The following is a 14,836-nucleotide window of genomic DNA, read 5'->3' as shown; positions in this document are numbered from 1 at the left end:
CGTCCATCCACACGTGAGCGGCACGTAATGATTTTTATTTCATGGTATCCTTACAATTGGGCACTGCCCTACATGCAAACACGGACTTGCGTTGTATTCAAACTTATCGAGACTAATCCAGTATGGCTTCACTGCATGGAAAAGGGGTTCAGTCCAGTGTAGGTTGACTTCAATATGTGAGCCTAGGAAAACAAGCACAACGCCCTCCGCAGCATCTGCAGCCACCATACGTGAACGTATAAATCCTTTACTAGCTTTAGCTATAACCAAGATCTGAAACATATAGAGACAAAAATATTACATACTCGTAACAACTTAAAATACTACGCGTAATCCTTGTTGATTTTGTTGAACATGTTTTCTAACTGAAGGTGGATTAAACAAATATAGGTAACAAAGAAATATATAAACAAAGCCAGTTTGCCTTGGAACAAATTTTTGACAAAAGTGCCAGAAGTACCGTATTCGCCCAAGGCGAAATAAAATGCTGGTGGAATAAATTCGCCCAAGGTACATAAATTTATTAAGGTGATGGCAACCACCCAGCTGAATTTTTCGCCGTAGATATGAACAACGTTTTGTTTGTATTTGTGTGCCCAAATGACATGTCTGGTTCAATTTAATATTTGGTGAATAGTTATTCAACACTATTTAACACTTAATGGCCCCTATTATGAGTTAGATTCGATCTTCGATATTCGTTGATTGTCGAAGATCGAAAGTCGAATGTCAATTTGGTATTACGAGCGGTGCAGCCCTGTCGAAATTTTCGTTGAATACCGAATTTAGAGTCGAATGCAATTTTGCTTTCGATTGTGTTGCGTATTGTTGGTAAACTTGTTAAAATGTAAGTTGTTTGCGATTATTTATGGTTTTAGAGTAACCAAATAATAAATATATACTAATGTTGTTAATTTTATGCAGGTCGAAAATCGTGAGTACCAAACAGCAATTAGACAGGCTAGTTGCATTAATGAAAGAGAATCCACAATTCGCAAAAGGGATTTGCACCAAAGTTCAAGCAGCAAAAAAATGGGAGGAATTTACAACGGAGCTGAATTCCTTGGGACCACCAGTTAGAACGGCAGCAAAATGGATTAAGGTTAATAATGGTTTTTTTTGTGATGTTTATAGAAATACATTTTTATTTTCCCTTGGCAGGTATGGGCTGAAATACGTAGAGGAACTGAAATATGTACATATTTTTTTCGAATGACGAATAATTGAATAAAGAAAATTTATAACAAAAATAAAACAGAAACTGTGGCGTAAAGGTTTCTATTTAATACTTTTTAGATTTTTCTATAATATTCTAAGAATTTCATTTCTTATGCTGTATTTGCTATAAAATGTGCTTTTCTTTGTTGCAGATCAGCCTCTGTACTACTAAATTGTATCCAGCTTTGGCAAATATAATTTTCCAGGACATCTATTTTTTTTCGATAGCACAACAGACACAGTGGGTTGAGCAAGTCCTAGCATACCTTCATTACCCATACTCAATTGGTACGATCCCTGAGCATAAAATCGCAGAACTGAGACTAGCTTTAAAATATTTGGAAGATTTGGTTCGGGTGCACTGCTGCAACTGGTTTTCTGTACTGGACAGTAGGTCCATAAACGCCTCTTTAGATGATCTAAAGTTCTTTAAAAATCTGTAAGGAAATTTCTGTCATATTAAGTACGTCAACACATTTTGAAAATTCTAAACGTACTCAGTGGAATCCATTTCTAGGGGGTTGGATGCGCCCCTCAACTGCTTTCTACTTCTAGCTAGTTCCGCTAATCTTTTATCGTCCGATAAATCGTCGAACCACAACTCCGTTGTACTCATTTTCACAAAAAATACTTTTTTTAACTTTTAAAAATGTTGTTAGCAAAGAATTTCAATACAATCGGTTTTTTCCTTTATTTTGATTTGCTGTATCAGCTGAGAAAAAATTATCTATTGTAAATGCGTCGAGCGATCGAAATTCACAATAGTCCTATCCTTCAACGAATGAGCACCATAATACCAAATGAAAATTCGTTCGATCAGCACTTTCGACTATAGTCGAAGATCGAATGTTGCTCATAATAAGGGCCAATAATGCAGGCCCACAAGGATTGGCAATTATTTTATCTGGTGGTGCTTTATATACTGCTGCATTGAAGCTGGTTACTGGCTTCGAATTATCACCTCTTTCCGCATTATCAAGGAAGGCGCCAATAAAGCATGGACGTGGTTTTAGCGTACGTAAATATATAGGAAACAAGCTGGTAAGTCTCAACGCTTGTGGTATAAAAGCTATACATACAATGACTAAAATTTATGAAATTTACTACCAAAACGTTTTATATCATTTATTAAAAACATGCATATCAACAGTTGGCGAATTGTCAAGAACTGTTGTATCTGTTCGTCAAACATAATCCCTTAATTGAAGCTACCGAATTACCACTTGCACTGTTGGAAATTGGAAGCTAATATTATAAACCAGGAAATTGTGTCTGCCTGTGAATACATAGAACTTTTGTTGCACGGATTGAAATTGAATACTAATTCGGATATGGAGTATAAGAAGGTGTGCATAATAATAATTTGTTCTTCATATCATAGGTGCTCACAGATTCAAAGGACGTCATACGGACCTATATCGATACTGCACAGTGCGTAGCAGAGGATAAAATCCAAGTGTATTAAATAAAATTAAAATAAATCTTAATTAAATTAAAAAAATTATTTTTCAATCAATTTTGCAAAGTTTAAGGACTTATGTTGGCAAAACTTTCCTTTACTACCACGATATATTTGAATGGGGGGCGGAGAGGGAGGGGGCGTGGCACCACCCACCACGCCCATTAGAAAGAGAAAGGTTACACCATTATAACTGTGAAAGTCCCAACCTCCTAGTGTCCCTATAGAACTCCCAGGAGATGTTTAAAAATTAGGTTTTTTCCGACCGCATTTGCAGTTTGTACTGAAATACAGTTGAAGAGAAGAGTATACAGCAGTCGTCAACCCAGCAAGCATTTAACTTAGGTTTTATATTTCATAGCACTTATGAAAACGTTGTTTTATCGTAAAAGTTATGAGTGCCGATGGCGAAAATTTAGGTCAAAAAATGTTCGATTTTGCATTATTTCACTATTTATAAAATGTTTTTTTTGTAAAAATATTTGTTTTTGTAATATACATGTATATTTGAAATCAAAAAAGCGGCGCAGGCGAAAATTTTGACTAAAAATCGCGCGATTTTTATTCCAAATTTTCAGTATTTGTAAAAATATTTGTTTTTGTAATATATATGTATATTTGAAATCAAAAAAAGCGCCGCAGGCGAAAATTTGGACTAAAAATCGCGCGATTTTTATTCCAAATTTTTAGTATTTGTAAAAATATTTGTTTTTGTAATATATATGTATATTTGAAATCAAAAAAGTGCCCCTATAAATAATAAAAATAATAATGAAAGAATTGATCCCTTTTGGATGACTGGGTTTTTCTTATTTCGCTTTGTTCTTCCTCTCTCATCGTTCGTTTGACAGTTCGCTCCTCAAATTTATTCTGCACGGTATTACAAACGGTTAGAAGAACATTTGTAATAATAGAATTTTAATAGAATTTGGACTATTATTTAGTAAAAATAGCTTTAAATCGAATCTTAATGTAATAAAGAATCTTTATAAGTGATTTTGTTACTTTTCTGTGTTTGTATTTAAGTGAAATAAGCCTCTGTAATGGGGCATTTTTTCAAGCTTATGAAAAAAAGATGCATTTTTAACGTTAAATATTGCTATTAATTCTTAATTTTAATTTATAAAAATAATATAAATCAAAAGGCTGATATAGTGACTACATTTGCGTGTTATAATTTTTAAATTCGGTCCACGCACTTATACATTATAACCAAATATATCGTGATAGAAAAGGAAAGCTCTCCCCTTATGTTGTGAATACAAATTATAAAAATTAACTTTTCTTAAATCTTAAAAAAACAAAAATTAAAAATTTTCATTCAGCATCGATTTAAACTGTTTCAACAAAGATCTCAAAAAGTAAAAAAAATATTTTTTTTTATATATATTTAATAAAGTATAATTATATAAAATGAATTCACAAGCATGTTAGTAATGTGTTATCCAGAATGTTTAAATGTACAGGTTTAGATGTAAGTCATAGCTATCTATTTGTATGTATTCTATCTAAATTTATGCAATAAGGTACTCGCATCTTAACAATATTTACATGATGTCATCATAGTAATCTGCATAGTCATTAGTAGCATTGTCATATTGCTGATAGCCATCAATATCCGATGAGAACAGAGAACAACAAATACAATTGACCTCATTATTACTGTTGTACTCTGCACGCGTGAGACTTTAATTTTGCCCATGTTTGGAAGTTTTTTTGTGTTGTATTTCTCCATTTTAAACTTTTCCGTGTCCAAACTTCATTCTCTACATTCATTTTCATCTTAATTACTAATGCTCGTGACAGATACTGAAATGTGTATTAATAATTAAAATACTGAAAACGTACGAACTGTGGCGAGTTTTATATTGTGACAATTTCCGTAGTTTTTCAGCTAACTTTTCTTCAGGTGGTAAATTAGCTAAACGTTTCTCCTCTAGTTTTTCTGCTAATCGCTGTATTGCTTGTTTTTAGTTTTGGCGAGCGTTTCTAACGCCCATTGTAATTGTATGGAATCCTCCTAGCCGCCGCTGTGCTTAGGAAGAAATATTATTTAAATGCAAGAATCGGTAAGTATGTATTCTATTTGCTTACCTGCATTCACAACATGTATGTTTTTACTTATGTATGCATATGTGGTTGCCATTATCAGTAATAAATTCGCATTGGATACTCCTTGATGTGAGGTCGTTCTGATACTTGCAGCGCGCTGGTGGCTACAATATTTTATTGCTTATTGAGTAAGTACTTACTCAATGATTGCTTTTGCAAGATCCCTAGACGCTTGTCACCAGGTTCAAATCTTAGAACCAGCATATCCGTATAATTACTTTTTATTTTTTATTTAAATTTTATTTTTTTAAAACATAGTTTTTTTTAATCTTCATAAAAATATAAACGTTACTTTTAATTATGTTATTAAATTATTTATTAAAATATACGCATTTATGTAGGTCACATACATACCTTCTGCTCGAATATGAACGAGACGTTATCAATAAAACGGTCCGCGGATGACATATGGCAAAAATAAATTTTTGGTAGGACTGTTATAAGCTTACATGGCAAATTTCAGCGTGATATGTCACATAGTTTGTTTTCTGTGCTACTGTAAACAAGTCAAGCTCGAGTGTGTTCTTCGAATTTAAAGATGGAAATTCAAGTTGAACAAAGAATTTGTTTGAAATTTTGTTATTCCAACAAAATTTCGGCTTCAGACGCCTTAAAAATGTTGCAGACAACCTATGGGGACTCTGCTCTATCGCGTGTACGTGTTTTCCAGTGGTACAAATCTTTCAAAGAGGGCCGTACATCGGTTGAAAACTTGCACCATGAACATAAAAGAGAATTCGAAGAACACACTCGAGCTTGGCATCGGCATATGCCACTAGTTTTGGTGCCCCTCCGTCAAGTTTCTTAAGAATTTCATTTGCTACAAGTAACCATAATAGCGGTGATAGTACCCCACCTTGCGGAGTACCTCTGCATGCATGTTTGGTGACGCTCGCATCGTTCTACTCCGCTCTTATCTTTCTGCTAGCTAATAGCTGCCTTATCCATAGATAAACCGCGGGTTGCACATTAAGTGACTCTATGCTATTAAAAATATCATCTTTTGTCACGTTGTTAAGGGCGCCTGATATATCTAGAAATACTCCTAGAGCATACTCCTTATATTCTAACGCCTTTTCTATGTTTAGTATAAGTGAGTGAAGTGAAGTTTCAGTGAATATGCCCTTAGGGTAAGCATGCTGCGCCTTGGATAATTCGACCGGGGCAATTGTGTCTCTAATGTATGTATCTAAAATCTTCTCTAACGTTTTCAGGAGAAATGAGGTCAGACTAATGGGCCTGTATTTCTTTGAGTATAGAGGGTTGCTTTTTCCTGCTTTTGGAATAAACAAAACTCTCGCTTCTCTCCACAATACAGGAACGTAGCTGAACCTCAGACATCCCCTGAATATCGTTCTTAACCATGGTACCACAAGATGGCTTACCTTTTGGAGCATGGCTGGGAAGATTTCATCCAGTCCTGGCGATTTATATGGGTCGAAACTTTGTATAGCCCATTCTATTTTGTTGTTTGTAATTACATTCGTCGGGATTTCGTGCACAATATCTCCTCTAGGTTCGCGATCTGCAGTGTGCACATACCCTGGAAAGTGTGTACTGATTAGGTCTTCTAGAGAGTCCTCACAGCTGTCAGCCCACTCCCTGTTAAGTTTTCGTATTGTTCTTGGCATAGACGGATTCTTGGATAACAGTTTCCTAAGTCTAGCCACTTCGTTAGTGTCTTCCATACTGCTACAGAAGTCTTTCCAAGAATCTCTCTTGGCTTGACGTATCTCTTTCTTGCATACTTTTAGTAGATCCTTATACTCTTTCCAACAGAACTCATTGTCAGCAACTTTGGCTAACCTATAGAATTCATGTACTCTACGCCTTTGTGCTCCTAATTCCCTGTTCCACCAAGGAGGCTTCACCTTGCGTCTATTACGTGTTGGAGGGCAGGATCTTTTAAAGGCTTTGACAAGAGTAGTTGTAAACAATTCTACCCCTTTCTCAAGCGCGCTGTTTGACTTGTATTTCCGGGGTATTATTGGTGTTTTTGATAGTATATCCCTATACAAGTCCCAGTTCGTATTCTTAGGATTTCTAAAGGATGTAAGCATGTTTTTTGAGCGGAATATAGCCTGAAAGCTTATGTATCTGTGATCAGAGAATGAGGGCCTACTCAATACTTCCCATTCCTGAACCATAACATGCCTGCTTGTGTAGAGTGTTAAATCGAGTACATTCTTCGAGGTTGGTCCCACATATGTTGGTTCCTCACCTCTATTAGCTATTTCTAGGCTACTCTGAAGAATATAGGTAAATAGTGACTCACCTCGGTCGTTTAAGTCTGCACTTCCCCAGACCGTGTGATATGCGTTTGCGTCCGTTCCTACCACCAGAGCATGCTTCTTTCTGGCAGCTGTTTCTACCAGCTTACGAAGTTCCGTCTGCGGTGCTTCTTCATCATGTGGCATATAGCAGGACCCAAAGAGTAGCGTCTCATCCTTGCAGCCCTCCAGCGCAACCACTGTCAGATCGTCTGAAGAGAGATTATGATCAATATAAGAACATATACTTTTTTTTGACCATTATCGCTGTTCTTACCTTATTTTTTACAATCGGGATGTATGTGTTGTAGTTGTGTGACTTTAGACCGGAGACTATGTTGCCCGACGCTATCCATGGTTCCTGGACTAGAGCCACATCGTAGCCGACTCCCTCTATGTTCAGCAGGAACTCGGCTGAGGCGTTCTTACTTTTGTGGAGGTTTATCTGAAGGACTTTCAGCATCTGGCCTCAGTACCTTCTCGGGGTTGGATACTACCTCCAAGTCACCCTTCTCCACTTCCTGTATATTGAGGGAGGCTTCCAGGATCTCTTCTATACCGAGATCCTTTTCCACCTCCCCCGCGGCGAGCGTGTTGTGGTTGTCGTCTGCCGGGTTGCGCTTTCTGAGGCGAAGGTGCACGCTACCAACTCCCCAAACCATCCTCCCGAATCGCGCGTAAAGCAGGTCCTCTGCCGGCTTGTTGATTTGGATAATATAATCCTGGCCACCATCATCAGTTGCTGGTTTTGCCACGCTCAACACTTTCCAATCGCCTGTCGGCACGCCGTGTTTTGACGTTGTAGTAGTCGCTGCGCATATTCCAGTTTTACCACTCGCGGAATGAAAACCTTTGCCTTCGGTATTGAGGGAATGCAGCTGCGATCAACGATTTCCAGTGATGTCCCCTCCCACAGGCCGTGAAGCATTTTTACCGCTTCCTTTAGCCATGTGAGCGTGGGGTCATCCTTGCATTTTATGATTTTGACGCCGCTGAACCACCCTACTCCGTCGAATGCTGGCATGGGTGCGTTCGGCTCCGCGTCCATTTTAGTAAACAAGGTTTCCAGTAGCTTCATTTGCACTACCTTCCACCGTTCCTGCGACATTCGCCCTAGCTGGTAGCTACGGTCAGTGAGTGCCACTATGAGGTGTCTCTTGGCAATTTCACTGGCCGCTGCCGCTGCTTTCGACGTCGTAGGTCTTTCGTCCCCGTTTCTCATGCCTGTGCTTCTGCTTTTTTAATGGCCCTGAGGCCTCACTATCCGCAGAACGCTGCCTCTTGATGGCTAGCTCTTCTTCGATTTTGTTCGCATATTTCGGGATCGAGGCTGCGAACATTGGCTTTGCTGCGTAGAAGGCTCTGCCATTTTTGATCTCCTCTCTGGCCCAAGCCAACAGTTCCTCCTCTTGCTTCGTCAGGTTGGACTTGCTGCCAAAGCGGTCACAAACTTTGACCGCAGCCTTGTATCGGGCTTTGGCCTTCAGATTCTCTTTATCAGGCTTGATCCTTGGTCTGTTCTTGCTATCCGAAGCAGCACCATTGGACCTAGCCGGAGAACGCAGAAGAGCCTCTTCCTCAGCTGTGTTAGTGCTCCCGACGCTTTCGTGGTCCGAGCCTTCGTTGACAACGGCACCTCCGCGCTGAAGTGCGTTATGTGTGTGTTTGGCAGTAGAATTACGACCACTGTAGTCTGCTCCCGCAACAATGGAAGTTTTGTTGCTTAAATTTCTGTTTTCAATTGTATTCATCTTTTTCGTACGACCACCTGCTCGACGAGGCGAGCGCAGTGGTCTATTAGTAGAAGATCCGGCCATAGAATGACCTTCACCCATCACGTTACGGGATGAAGCATATTTTTTTATAACATTTAATATGTCACAAAATATATTTCGCAAAGGTTGCCTAGAAATTCCTGTGCAAAGTATAATTAATTAATAATTAAAAAATTAATTTTTTTTAAACTTTGCACCTATTCCGTTACATATTAAAATGAATACTAGTCGTAAGTATGTAACTTGTGTAACATGCAGCCACCGGGTTGCCTTATTTTTTCTTGTGCAGGTATAAGGTAGCCAGGTGTATACAGGTAAGTCGCAGTAGTAATTTGCACCCATCGAGTTACGCAATGAAATTTATGTCAAATTAAAGTTAATTTTATTTCAAATTTTATGGTATAGGGTTGACTGCGGAAAACTTGTGCAAAGTTCCGGTTGTCGATTTTTAAAAATCTAAATTTTCGTGTGACTGTGTATGCGATAAATTCGCGTGTTTCGAATTAGAACGAGTGCACATGCTCTTTTTACGTGAATTTGAGAAAGATAGCGACGAGCTATAGTATATGCTAAGCGGTGCAATTAACCTCACAATTTATTTACTTTTGAAAAAAAACGTGGTACTACTACATATCGTTATCGCTTTGTGACAATATATTGTTAAAAAAAATGGAAAAAAGTGCTTTTTGTGTGATTTAGGGGACTCAGCCGACACTGTGTTAGATTTTAACGATGACAGTTTGAAAAACTGTTCATTAAAATTAGCTTTTCGTAAAATAAAAAGCTTTAAATACAAAGACGTTGATATAATCAACGCGTCCCTAGATTTTGTTGGTTACCACACCACGTGCTATAAAAAAGTAACTGCATTAAGTAATAAATATAAAGATGAATTTAATCAATTTGCTGCAGAGAATACAGTAAGTATAAATATTATTTATTCTATTGGAGTAATGGCAATACAGCATGTGGATTTTGTATATAAATATTTTAAATTTTTATGCAATGAAATAGAATGTAAAGAAAATTCTGGAATAATTAGCGCTTATGATTTAACGATTTTTCTTCATATATTTGCTTTTTAATATGGCTTGAAAAAATAAATCTCAAAAATCCGCATACAAAAGTTTTTTTTTTTTTATTTATACGTTCATTCGTATCACTATTTATGAAAGTTTTTTTTTGTTAAGCTACATCATTAAAATATTGTAATATATAAAAGTTATGTATAAAATATGTTATCATAAAATTTATTTTTCAGATGCGTGTCGGTACTTCTGTTGCTGGTGCAGCTCCAAAGATGAATTTTATTAATGAATGTTCAACAACTCCTGGTAGATTCGAAAAACCTATTAAACGGAACAAAATCTTGAATTTCGCTTCAGAGTGCACCAGCAAAGTTGTGATGAGTAAAGATAAAAATAAAAAGGTGTTATTAAAAATGGAGCGAGACATATTTGATCGACTCTTGGCAATTAGTATTAACAAAAAAATTAACCTAGAATATTGCTTAACATTTCCGCTCGCACCAATGCCACCTGCACTTTTCTCATGTGCTGGAGAAATGTTTAAAACTCCGAAATCAACGTTAGCGAAAGCTTTAAAATCCGAAACTGAAATGGTCGAGCCCACAGGTATCAACGTTGATATAATTGATGGTTTTTACTTTTTACATTTGATCGGATCTTCAATGCCGCAAACATTTGACAAAGTTGCTGAGACAATACTCATTAAAATTTGTTCAACAACGGCTACAGAAGTAATTCTAGTTTTCGATCGTTATACATCACCGTCGATGAAAGATTCCGAACGTCACAATCGAAAAGAATTTGATACCCCGTATAAAATTTCTGGACCTCAACAGAGCAGACCCAAAGATTTTTTACACAGCCTCAAGAACTATCGCTTCAAAGAAGAATTGGTACATTTTTTAGCTGAGTATTGGGTAAACAATAATGTGGTAACGATCATTGGAAATCAAATTTTTTTTTTAACAGTTGACCATCAGTGCTACTCTTATGAAGTTCAGCAAAACTCTATTAAAAAAACTGAAGAAGTCGATTATGTATGTCATCACGAAGAAGCGGATACGAGGATGATATACCATGCTTATAAAGTGGCACCAGGCTCGAAAATTTTGATAAAGGCCTCTGATACTGATGTTTTGATTATTTTGCTGGGAAATATACACAAAATTCAACAATCGGAAATTTGGCTAGCTAATGCAATGACAAAAAATAAACATCAACACCTAGAATTGCTCCGCATTAGCAGAGAAGTTGGGATCAAAATTATGTCAAAGTCTTCCGGCTTTTCATGCGTTTACAGGATGCGATTACACGGCAGCATTTTATAATAGAGGAAAAGTAAAACCATTTAAATTATTTTCAAAAAACGAGAAGTACCAAATGGTTTTTGCGTCATTAACAGATGAAGCTAATATTTTCATTAATGAAAAAATGGACACTGTTCAAGAATTCACGGCTAGCATGTATGGCATAAAAAACTGCAATAGAGTGGATGAAACGAGACATCGAATTTTTTTGAGAAGCTATTCTTCAAAAGAAGATAACGAAAAGTTTTTAAAAAAATTAAAAAGTTTCGACTCAAATACTATACCCCCTTGCTGGTTATCACTGCAACAAAAAATTTTGCGAACGATATTTGTTGATTCCATGTGGCTTCATGCAACGGACCCTCAATGCCTAAAAATGCAGCCCGAAACATGCGGCTGGTATGTTGACGAATATCTAAAACCAACAGGTTTCATTGGAGACCAAACACCTTTAACAGTACAAGATATTATGGAAATGACAGAGGAAGAAAATGATGACAAATCATCTGAATTTGAAGATCAACACTTTTCTTCCGATGAATCGGATTTTGAATAATTTATATGCAATGTAAAGTTTTTAAATTCAAATAATTTTGTACTTTTAATAAATTAAATTTTAATACAAAACCTAAAAATCATGTTTCATAGTGTCATTGAATTTTATTTTTTGGAAAAATTGCCATTTTCTAGATTGTTTAATTTAATTCCGTCTCCTGATATAAGATTATTATTAATTTCATTAGACATTAGTCTCCTAATACAACATGAAAATTTTGAAGATAAGTATACTTAATATTATTTATTTGTTTATAAAAATTATGATATAGATATATATATTAATCTTATACAATAATACATATATAAATATATGTATACAAATCATCTTTTTATTTATTTACTTATTTATTTACTCATTTATCGCGCAGTTAATTTCATTTAATTATTTATCAGTTAATTGAATAAAACATTGTCAGTTGCTCTGAAATAATGCATATACTATAGCTCGTCGCTATCTTTCTCAAATTCAGTTAAAAGAGCGTGTGCACTCGTTCTAATTCGAAACACGCGAATTTATCGCATACACAGTCACGCGAAAATTTAGATTTTTAAAAATCGACAACCGGAACTTTGCACAAGTTTTCCGCAGTCAACCCTATACCATAAAATTTGAAATAAAACTAACTTTAATTTGACATAAATTTCATTGCGTAACTCGATGGGTGCAAATTACTACTGCGACTTACCTGTATACACCTGGCTACCTTATACCTGCACAAGAAAAAATAAGGCAACCCGGTGGCTGCATGTTACACAAGTTACATACTTACGACTAGTATTCATTTTAATACGTAACGGAATAGGTGCAAAGTTTAAAAAAAAATAATTTTTTAATTATTAATTATACTTTACACAGGAATTTCTAGGCAACCTTTGCGAAATATATTTTGTGACATATTAAATGTTATAAAAAAATATGTTTCATCCCGTAACGTGATGGGTGAAGGTCATTCTATGGCCGGATCTTAGACTATATTTATATAATGGGGAATTCAAAACGGACACGGTGTCGCATAACACCCTGGATTAGGGGGTGGGCTAGGAAAGGAAATAACGGGATGTAAGGGGTTTGGGGATGACAAAGGGATGTTCGTCGGTACGGTGATCTTCGCATGGTGATTGGGTGGCCACCAAGTTCGCCGTAAAGCGAATGGATGGCTATCCAATCCCCATATGAAGCTTCCCTCTTAGTTCGTGTTGGGTTGGCCCCCATGCTATGGGGGTCAGACCACCACTTAAGCTTCATCCCCGCGTCAAGGAGACCAACATCATGAATTGAAAATGTTTTAAGTACGGATCAAAAATACCTCTTTGATATTTGTAGTGCTATTATAAGTGGACATTGCAAGAACAGCTTAAAAAAGAAAAACCCCGGAAAAATTGTTCATTCCAGGTGGTTTACTATGGCAAATAGAATTTTAAGCTTGTATGTATCAACAAGTCATCCTTCAGAATATCTCATGATGTTAGTTCATTTTATTGTAAACTAGCAACCCGCCCGGCTTCGCACGGGTATAAAATATATGCCCTATGTCACTCACTGAAAAAATGATTAAAATCTATCCAGTATTTTTGGCTTATTCATTACTACCTGTGGCCCGCACGTGTTAAATTTGGAGTAAAACAATTCCCCTTTCCTTATAGCATGAAGATTTCCTGCTATCTTTGGAATATCTTAATTCATACCCTACACTTTTACATATTTACTTTTTGCATTTTTACATATGTATTTATTTTATTTTTACAACAATTAATATATTACAGAATGTCTTTATATACAACGTTCATAGCTTTCTTGTCATTAGACAATACAAACATGTTTTCTCTAGAGGTTACTCTTGAAAGAGCGACATACAGTTGGCCATGTGAAAAACAGTCAACACTCAAATCTAAGCCTGCAACGTTGAAGGTTTCACCCTGAGATTTATTAATGGTCATTGCAAAAGATGTCTTTACCGGAAATTGTAAACGTTTAAACTGGAATGTTAGATCCGATGGTATCAGAGGGATTCGGGGAATCAACATATCTTCTCCGGTACCACATCCTGTGAGTATTGAGCACTCTATTATGAAAGTTTTCAGTGATTTTACCAGCAAACGCGTGCCATTGCAATGTTTAGGTGGATTTAGGTTTCTTAATAAAATAACAGGACAGCTGCATTTTGTGAGGAGGGAGTCCAGACGGGTTCAAAGAATTTAGAAATTCTGTAGGAAAATTAACAGCTTCTTCCAAATCGAGAACAGTATCGACCGAGTAGTATACTTTCGTCGGCGCATCAATCTTTGAAATAATCAAGTTATTTACTTTATCTACTTGTTCGTTAGTTGGTGACAGAATAGCTCTTTCTTTAAATCAAGATATTGTCTTATAACTTATGTTATCAATGTCTGGATAGACATTGTTGACTAACTCTTGGATGTTGTCTATCAAAACACAAAGGTTTTCTAGGTTAATCCTTCCCTCACTTTGTGTTAATTCTCCATTGCCAACTTTTAGCAGCATCTCTGGAAATAGCCTGTTCTCACGTGAAGATGAAGAAACCCTCATATTAGTTTTAAGCTTTAATTTATTGACATGCGACCAAAGGTGGGATCTTTTTAGCGAAGCATTTATTTCGTCAGCACGTGTTCCTCGAGTCACAACTGGTAGGATTTGACGGAAATCTCCTGAGAACAGAATTGTACATCCACCCATAGGTGAATTTTTATTGCGCAAATCGCGCATTGTCCTATCCAGTGCTTCCCCAGACGTCTTGTTTGACATGGTAGCTCCGTCCCAGACTATTAATGGGCAGTCACGCATCAATTTTCCTGTATTGTTCTGTTTAGAAACACTACAGACGCTGTTTTCATCATCGGTGGCGATTTTCAGCGGGAGCTTGAATGTAGAGTGTGCGGTTCGGCCTCCCTCCAAAAGAGTAGCGGCAATGCCGGATGTCGCAACAGCTAACGCAATTTTTCCGGTAGATCTCACTTTATTTAAAAGCAGATTGATTAAAAATATTTTTCCTGTGCCTCCTGGGGCATCAAGGAAAAACAATTTCCCTTCATGGTTATCAATTGTTGATAGTAATGCAGTGAATACTTTTTTCTGATCGATATTTAATCG

Source organism: Anastrepha ludens, chromosome X (genome assembly GCF_028408465.1).
Source record: "Anastrepha ludens isolate Willacy chromosome X, idAnaLude1.1, whole genome shotgun sequence".
Lineage (NCBI taxonomy): Eukaryota > Metazoa > Arthropoda > Insecta > Diptera > Tephritidae > Anastrepha > Anastrepha ludens.
The sequence above is the reverse complement of the archived record's forward strand: the minus strand, read 5'-3'. Positions refer to the sequence as shown.